Source organism: Myotis davidii, unplaced genomic scaffold, assembly GCF_000327345.1.
Source record: "Myotis davidii unplaced genomic scaffold, ASM32734v1 scaffold370, whole genome shotgun sequence".
Classification (NCBI taxonomy): domain Eukaryota; kingdom Metazoa; phylum Chordata; class Mammalia; order Chiroptera; family Vespertilionidae; genus Myotis; species Myotis davidii.
In genome coordinates this window covers 13,395,662-13,405,238 of record NW_006288615.1, presented here as the reverse complement: position 1 = coordinate 13,405,238, position 9,577 = coordinate 13,395,662, and the positions used below count along the sequence as shown (strand labels likewise).

At 39.1% G+C, this 9,577-nt stretch overlaps 1 pseudogene; it reads right to left on the bottom strand.

Annotated features, from left to right (window-relative positions):
• Positions 1-6,974: 6,974 nt before the first annotated feature.
• LOC102767100 lies at positions 6,975-7,781 on the bottom strand (annotated as a pseudogene).
• Between the last annotated feature and the right edge of the window lie 1,796 nt (positions 7,782-9,577).

The window sequence follows — 9,577 nt, the reverse complement described above, 5'->3', positions numbered from 1 at the left end:
GAGGACTGAAGGGTCCCAGGTTCGATTCTGGTCAAGGGCATGGAGAGAGGAGAAGGGGGGAGAGGAGAAGGGGGGAGAGGAGAAGGGGAGAGAGGAGAAGGGGAGAGAAGAGAAGGAAGAGGAGAGCCAGCTAAGGTGGGTGCCAGCAGGGGCTCCTTGATTGCCCCGATAGTTGGCCTAGACAATTGGTCCTGATCGTACGCCAGGCCTAGGGACCCTACCCGTGCACAAATTTCGTGCATTGGGCCTCTAGTATATAAGTTCTACAGTTAATATCCCTCCTCCTCACCTTCCCTCTCTTAATTCGTCAGTCTGTCCCATGCTTCTATGTCTCTTGATCTATTTTGTTCATCAGTTTATTTTGTTCATTAGATTCCACATATGAGTGAGATCATGTGATACTTATCTTTCTCTGACTGGCTTATTTTGCTTAGCATAATGCTCTCCAGGTCCATCCATGCTGTTGCAAATGGTTAAGAGTTCCTTTTTTTTTTTACAGCTGCATAGTATTCCATAGTGTAAATGTACCACAGCTTTTTAAATCCACTCATCTGCTTATGGGCTGTTTCCAAATCTTAGCTATCTTAGGTGAGTCCCTTATCAATTCAGTCTCGGATAACTGGAATAACCTTTAAGTGATTGGGTATCCAGAATGAGCACCTATTAAAGTGCTTGCAATTTTCTTCATTTTAATTTAAGGTTCACATTGCCATCAAAACTATCTATTCAAATATTGTAAAGACCCAAACATATCACCTCTCTGCTTGAAACTTTCCAATTTGACCCCCTCTACCTATAAAATAACGTTCACACTTTTTTTTTTTAATGTATTTCTTTATTGATTTCAGAGAGGAAGGGAGAGGAGAGAGGGATAGAAACACCAATGATGAGAGAGAATCATTGATTGGCTGCCTCCTGCACATCCCCCACCGGGGATCGAGCCCGCAACCCAGGCATGTGCCCCTGGCCGGAATCGAACCTGGGACCCATTGGTCCGGAGGCTGATGCTCAATCCACTGAGCCATGCCAGCTCGGGCAATGTTCACACTTCTTAACATGATATCTACAGCCCTATATGTTCTAATCTCAATTTACTTTTTCGGATTTGTCATGCCTCTCCCACGACCAATACTAAATTATGCAAATCTCAGTTTTTAAAAAAATCACATAATAAAAAATGCAGTAACATTCTGATTTTTTGAATCGCTAACAGTGGGGGAACTGAGAGAATTTGTGTATGGTATGATCAAATAGAGGTTACTAAAATATAAATCTATTACTTTTTGAAAATGTATTCTATATATTTCCTTTTGTCAATGATATGGAAATTCTTTTAATAGCAAGAGACAGAAATCTAATGGGAATTAGCTCTGGCAAAAATTAGAAATTATTGGCTTACGGATTCCAAGGAAGAGTTAAAAAAAAAATTAAGAGATAGGCAGGGCTGCAGTGCGGCCTGAGAACAGCTGCAGGAACTCCACTGCCACCAAAATTCCTCTTGGCTCCTCTCCGCTTGTCAGCTTTATCTGCTCTCACTGCAGACAGGATTTCACTACAAAGTAGAAACATGGACACCAACAGAATGTGGGGGCAGTGTCCTTTAACAACTACGTGGCTGACTCTCTTTCTTGACTTCAGTTTGAAAAATCCAGAGAAAGCCTCTGATGGTACTGGCTTATGCCAGGTGTCTATCTCTGAACCCACCCAGTGTCACCAGGGGAGGGGGATTATGTAAGCACAGAAAAGCTCTGCCTGTAGTCATGTGGATGGTAGCAGGGGAGGGGAATACCAGTTCTCAGGAAAGAGCCTTTAGGGAAGGCAGTATCACAGACATCCATTAGAGTACTTCCTAAGGAACTTTAGTGAAATTAATTCAAAACAGCTGAAAATTGTATAATTAATTGTACTTCACCTGACTGAGAGTCAGAATACAAGACCTTTTACTCAAAACAGTTGGTGGTTTCCGTATAAAAAAAGACATGAGAAAGGACAGGGTATGTTCTGAGAACACTCCAGCTACGATTCCACCTGAGTTCTTCCTCGTCTTTTGTAAATAAAAGGTAAAAGCACAGAGGATAAAAATAACCAAGCCAAAGTTAAAAGAATAACAATACAGGGGATATAATAACAGGACAGGTTCTCTCTGCTCCAGAACCAGTATGCCAGGGAAGGGGTCGTGTGCATCTCTAGAACACGAGTGTCCATTCATTCAATGACTATTTAATGAGTCCCCTCTTGTGCTGGGCACTGTGATAGGTGTTGGGGATAGAGCAGTGAACAAGATAGTCATGGTCTTTGACTTCACTAAGTTTATATTCTAACTAGGGAGATAGGCCCTAACTAATTATATAATTACAACCATATTACACAATGTGAACAAGTGTACGGTGCCAGGGGCATTTCTGATGTGGACCCTCACTGAGTCTGGCATGTTAGGGAAGTTGTCCTTGAGGAAGTGACATTTGAGCTGAGCTCTGAAGGAAAAGCAGGGGTGTAGGGGCTAGGGTTAGGTTGAGGGCAGGAAAAACAAGACTGGTGGTTGCACCAGTGTGGGTGGCCCAGAAAGAGTGAGAAGGCTAAGGAGGTGGGAGAAAGCCTCTTTGTGCATGGCCTTGTAGGCCACATTCATGATTTGGGTCATTACCCAGGAAGCAACACATTTTTGAAAGGTTATTCTCGGTGCAGAATAGAGAAAGGATCAATGTGAGCCAAATATAGGTGTGGAAAGGCCAGTCACCAGGCTACTGAAGCTTGCCTAGAGTCCAGGCAAAGAAATGAGGCTGACTTAGACTAGGATAGAGACCGTGAAGAGCATCCAAATGAAATGCTGGGAGGAGGGCATGATCTGAAGAGACAGTGTGGCTTGACAATATTAATGTGTGCGTGTGTGCGTGTGCGTGTGTGTGTGTTCCATAGCAGTGAGAGGGGTCAGATAATCTCAATAAGCAGAGGCCAGATTTTATATAAACAATTCTGCATTGTTTTAAGTTATACTCCCTTTTCCTTCTTTCCCCACACTCTCAAACCAGGCCCAAAGTCAGACCAGAATGTCAAGAATCAGTCATTCTTCTCCTAATCCCCATAGACAGACACTGTGCAAGATTTGCTTGTGGGGCACACCCTAGGCTTTCTTACTCCTTTCCCAAAATCTCATACTCAACTTTAAGCAGAGAAAACGGCAAGGATGTTAGGAAGATATAAGAGGAAACTTGTAATCAGCTATTAAAAAAATAAGATGAGCAAATGTGGGTTAACTGTACTGAATTAAAAATATGTATTGGTACAAGTTCCCCAGGCTGTCTTGTTCTGGTGGAGATGAAAGCACTTTTTACAGTGAATGCTAGCTGCAACCATGTGTGAGGCTCTTATCCGCTATTGTCACACCTAGCACTAGGGCTTGGACTTTGCAATCACTTAGTAAATATTTGCTGAACTAAATCATAAACACAACATAGTGTAAGACAGGGCTATCCCAAGATCCTTACGGCTACATATTCTTGGCACAATTTCGAGTCCCCAGCTCCTTTCATTTCATTATAGAAAGAAGGAAATGGAACAAATAGGGGTTTGGTCACTGCTGTGTAAACAGGAACTTTGTTTGAAGTAAGCTCTGGGTGAGGAGTTCTAGTAGTAACAAGCTGACCTTTTATAAGTAAGGGGATTATATAACATGGGCTTTACATGAGATTTTTAATCTATTGTACTATGAAAAGCAAGGCCCACAACCTTATATAGATTTGGGTGAGGAAAGAAAAGCAAGCCAGCCAATTGTTGAAGGCAATTAGCAATACTTCTCTGCTAATTTCAATCTTAAACTGAGATAGGATCCAATTGTGGGTTCCTTTCTCTGGGCTCCTGACTAGGAAGTGAGTTCCATCACCTGTTTTTATTTATACCAGCAGCTGTTATTGTCTAAAACAGTATTCTTCCTTCACTAAAGTCCTCAATTTCCTGACCACTTTCCTCACAACACAGAAAACCTAGCAGCCTTGCCCAAAACTTTAGTTCATCTAAATTTCAACCTGGGCCTCCTTTCTAGGCTACTTAGTCTTTTATAACCAAAGGAAGAATTATATATTTTAAACCCTCAAGATAAATATTTTATAACTTCTAATGAATTCAATTCTTTCCACATGGCAATGAGGGTAGGTATATCAAAGCTGGCCAGGTATCTCCATGCATAGTTGCTGTTGCAAACAGTGGCCTCTACAGCTACTGGAGCTCACAGGACTTTGGGCTACAAATAATAGGTAACTGAAGCCCGAGCAAGCTTAACATTCCAAAGAGACAGGAGCAATGGTTGGACCCCCTTAATGTTTCAATCAGGGTAGAAGTTAAGGGTCAGTGTTAATATCTCATCATAATCTTATTTGAAACACTGATGAGCAAGCTTTTCCTTCATTTTTTTCTGTCTTTTTTTTTTTTTTTTAATAGAAACGCATATGAGAGGAGTCAGCGAGCATAATTCTCAAGGAAGGATTTCTGACAAAATATAATGATCAAAAACCAAATTTTCAACTAAGGGCCTGTAGACACTGTATAATGCTCCTTCCTCATAACAGATATTCAAACTACTGCTGTTTATTATTTTTTCAAACTATAAGATAACGTTCATTTAGAAAGTTACACAAAGTAGTAGAAGTGAGCCAGCTGGGCTAGGTTGGCTCAGGAGACAAGTTACAGAGTCAGGAGAAGGGCCCTTGGTGTTTTGGAGAGAGAAAGGCAAAGGTAACATGCCAGGGGGGAGAGGAGGGGAAGGCGAAGGTGCTGACATGGTCCTGAGAGGAAGAGCGCTCAAGCTGCTTCTTGAAAGGGCCCCAAAGGTCTTGCTTAAGAATGACAGACAATAGTCCTCGTCCTCCAGTTCCACTAGCCAGAAAGAACTCTTGAAATCGCAATTTTGGTCACAGGCTATCTTTTCAAGGTATCCTATAACAAGTGTTGATGTAGAAATGTGAAAAACTCCCAGTAGAGACGAACTCGTAGAAACATAAGCATTAAGTTGGCTTTATCAGGATCACTTTGAAGAATGAGCTTAGGCCTGAGTCTAGTCATACGGGCTTGCCCTGTGCTTTCCCATTAGGGACTCCACAGCAATCCTGTAGATCTTCTGGTTTGTCAATAGCAACTGCTTTTGACTTGACAACTAATGTAATTATAATAGACCTGAAATTCTAAAGACATATTCACCCTACTTGGATGAAGTTTCCTTGTCAGGGTCAGAAGAGCATAAAGAATAATCTGGAACGGTGTTAATGTAGTATCCATTAGCCACACGTGGCTATATAAATTTAAATTAATTAAAATTTAAAAAAGTTAAAAATTTAGTTTGTGAATTTCAAGTGCCCAATAACCACATGAGCTGGTAACTACCCCTTAGACTGCAGTTATAGATCATTTCCATTATTACGGAAATTCTGTTGGACAACAGTGATCTGAAATAATAATTTCTTTGTAAATATATCAATTACTAATTCAATTTATAATTCATTTAAATTGAGACATCTGCCCTAAATTCTTACTACAAAAACACAAGATAAGCAAACAATCTCCTATCTGTCCCTTAAAATGGTTCTTTGATATTACATTTCTTTTAGCGCTTGTCATAATGAGGTAGTCTTTCGGATAGTTGTTACAACTATGTTCAAATGTAGCTCCAAGTGAGGGAGAAGAGAAGAGGTCCTAATTAGTGAAATTTGGAGATATATTAGAGACATAGTAGAGACATAATCTATATTGTTCCAGCATTTGAAAGACTCTTGGACAAATGCTCCTCAGATCTGGCATAAATTTAGGGATATGAGGAAGGTCCTTTTGTCTTGCTTCTAAATATACATTTCTCCACCTACTTACTGACATATAAAATTCCTTCAACAGGAAGAAAAACTTTTGTTAAACAATTCATTTACAATTTTTTTACACATTTTTCTTGGGAGAAACACATTAAGCTGTAAACAATTTACCTCTACTACTTTCCAATAGCTTTTCATAAGAAATGGAAGAGAAATTTTTTTTTTAAACATATTTTATTGATTTTTTACAGAGAGGAAGGGAGAGAGATAGAGAGCTAGAAACATCGATGAGAGAGACATCGATCAGCTGCCTCCTGCACATCTCCTACTGGGGATGTGCCCACAACCCAGGTACATGCCCTTGACCGGAATCGAATCTGGGACCTTTCAGTCCGCAGGCCGACGCTCTATCCATTGAGCCAAACCGGTTTCGGCAAGGAAGAGAAATTTTAATGTCGCTCAATTCCTAGATCAAGGTGAAACTGGTTGAGGAAAGAAGGAAGATTAGAATAGATAGATTTTTATAATAGAAAGGATAGATTTTTACTGTCCAATTTTGTGACAGGTTGGCCCTTGGTATTTAGGGAATATATAATTGAATTGACAGGATAATCAGCTCTGATTTCCATTTGCTTTGAAAGTGGGATTCTCCAAGACTCTCAACAAATTTGCTCTCAGCATGAGAATGACTAATACTGGTTTAGGGTGGTATTGTGTTTTGTTTTGTTTTTTAGTTTTTATCAGAAAGTTTAATTATTGTTCAGAAAAAAATCAGTGAATAACTTTCTCTGATAAAATATACAGGGTGAAGCAAAGGTAGGTTTATAGTTGTTCATATGAAAAATAATACAATAATTAATAAATAATACAAGAATAAACTCTGTGTTTAATGTACTCACAACTGGAAACCTACTTTTGCCCCATCCTGTTTTAACTCTGTATAGATTGCAGTTTATTGGGAGTGGCTGATAAGTTAAATTACCCTATTTCCAATTTTGAAAATGACAAAAAGTCAACTTCTAGTTTGATTATAAAGATGCATGTACCTGAAATGGCTGAGGATAAATACTATGAGAAAGATAAAAGCTGTAAAGCTTAGGGCATGATATAGGCTCTAAGAGAAAGTCTCAGAAGTACCCAAAGGAGTGACAAGGAACGGTTGGCTACAATATGGAGTTCTTTTCAGTCATCTTTGTCTTTTGCTCCATGTTTAAAGATGCGTATGAACTCAATGTAATTGAAATTTCTCTTTTTCTCCATAGGTGCTTCTCTGTACAGCTCATCCACTTCCTCGACTATAAACCGATTTCCCATTGTTGTCAGCTGCTCTCTCAGGTAATCTTCCTGAGTAGTGCCAGTTGCTTCTTCATCAAAGCAAGCAAAAGCATTCCTGATGACATCTTCTGGATCTGTGCCATTTAAGTTTTCAACAAACATCAAGACAAACATGGTGAAATTATGAAACCAGGAGCCTCATGCATTATGACATCTAGATACTCATCAGTTGAATTCTTCTCCAGGGAGGTAAGCATGCCATGTAAATCTTCCTTGTTAACAAAACCATCTCTGTTCTGATCAATCATGTTGAAGGCCTCTTTGAACTCCTGAATCTGTGTCTGGTCAAACATGGCAAACATACTGGATGTTGCATATGGCGGGGGTGGGGGATACGTGGCTTCATGGTGGTCTTGATCTTTGCCCTTCTTGAACAGCTGCGAGAATCCAAGAACTTCAGTGACCCTTCTCACTGCCCTTGCTGCAGCTATTGCCACCCTTCTACACCCAGTGTGGTGGTATCTTAAAGATGCACTTGACTTTGGGTGATACTGTATTTCTGAATCTCAGCACCTGAGGAACTTTCGGCAGATATTTGGGACAGTCAAGGAAGACCCTCATTTGTGCCACTCCATTTCCCATATTTTCAGCTAAAAGGGCAGACGTTATCTTAAATGACTGTTGTTCTTTCAGCTGAAACCAGCTCAGTCCCATTTTTATTCTGGGGCATGTTTCTTGACAACTAAACCAAGAATTTGCAAATTATCTTCTTTTAAATCTCAGGAGGCACTTCAGGAATATTATGAAAGTTTGCCTACATTTTATTTCTAAGTTGTAAAACCACTAGATTAGACTAGAAGTTTCCTGCCTGTCATCTCTGGTCTCTAGCACAGGGCAAAATACCTTATAACATTTGTGGAATTGCTAAACTGCACTCCCCTATTTTACAGATGAAAAAAAAAAGGAAAATAATTTTCCTAAGGTCAAGGAGTGCGGGACCAGTAAAACAGCACTAGGACGGAATGTTTTATGTGTTCTTCCCCCTCCACTCTGCTGATGTGTCACAACTGCTTTCTTTCTTTGAATATTTGGTTCTGGAGGCTGGTACAGCTTCCCACAGTTCAAATGGGTACACTTATTGTTTCTCTTATTTTTTCATTTTTTATGAATTTCTTGTCTAGCAGTGCTGAAAGCATCAAACATCAAATGACAGTTTTCTTCTTATACTAAGCAAAGACAGTCTAGAGTTAAAAAACAAAAAATACTAGGAAGAAAAACAAAATATTATCAGCACACATCTCCCCAGGTGGTGAAATTCTAAACTATTTTTATTTTCTTCCTTATCTTTTTTGTACATTGTAATTTTCTACAATGTACATTAATTTAAAACATTTTTTCTCATGAATTACTTTATAATAAAAACAACATTATATATATAAAATCTCCTTCTTCCCCTATTTCTACTGTTTAAATTTAAATGAAGTGGAGCAGTAGCTTCCATTAAGCAGGGTGAAGGGCACATTAATTATCCTACAGATATTTGGGACAGTCAAGGAAGACCCTCATTTGTGCCACTCCATTTCCCACATTTTCAGCTGAAAGGGCAGACTGTTGTCTTAAATGATTGTTGTTCTTTCAGCTGAAACCAGCCCAGTCCCCTTTTTATTTGGGGTCATGTGTCTTAGCTCTTTGCAAATGTGCAGCCTTGCTTTTATGCTCACTAATCTATTGTTGGCCAGCCTACTTTGGAAATAAATAGTAAGCAACATTTTACTTGGCAGCTGCTTCATCTTTTTCTCATTTGAGAACCACTGTTACATGTGTACAGCACCAGTTAAAAATGAGCATACCCAGCTTACTTTAATGATACAAAGATGATCATTTCTAAAAATACATATATGAAAAAAATATATGAATATATATATATGTATATATATAAAAACATCTATTTTAAGGAAAAAACCCCGCCTACACAATTCAAGACAATAAGAAAGCACAAAACATCCCATGGGTTAGACTTTTTACTTCTTTTGGCACATAAAAGGTTATTAAACCAACTCCCTTAATATTGCACCTAAACCTCCTTCCATAACACATAAAGAGGAGGAGTATAATCCTGGGCTTTTATACACGAGAAATAAGATAAATTAAAAATAAACCTAAAAAACTTAAAGATGTATGAGTGTGTGTGTGTGTGTGTGTGTGAGAGAGAGAGAGAGAGAGAGAGAGAGAGAGAGAGAGAGAGAGAGAGAGAGAGAGAGAGAGAGAGAGAAAGAGAGAGAGATAGAGAGATAGATAGAAATGGGTCTTGGGTATTGCTCCTTATGAGTCAGCCTGGGTATGTTTTAAGATGTTTTTCTGCATCCACCACCACCAAGAAAAAATTCTATGATATACCACAAAAGTTAAACTTTGACTTTCTTCCATAGAGAGGAAATATGGAAAATCTGAATATATCAGTAACTATTTGATGCATTTGTTCTTTTCCCCTTATCCCCTCTTCTGAATCC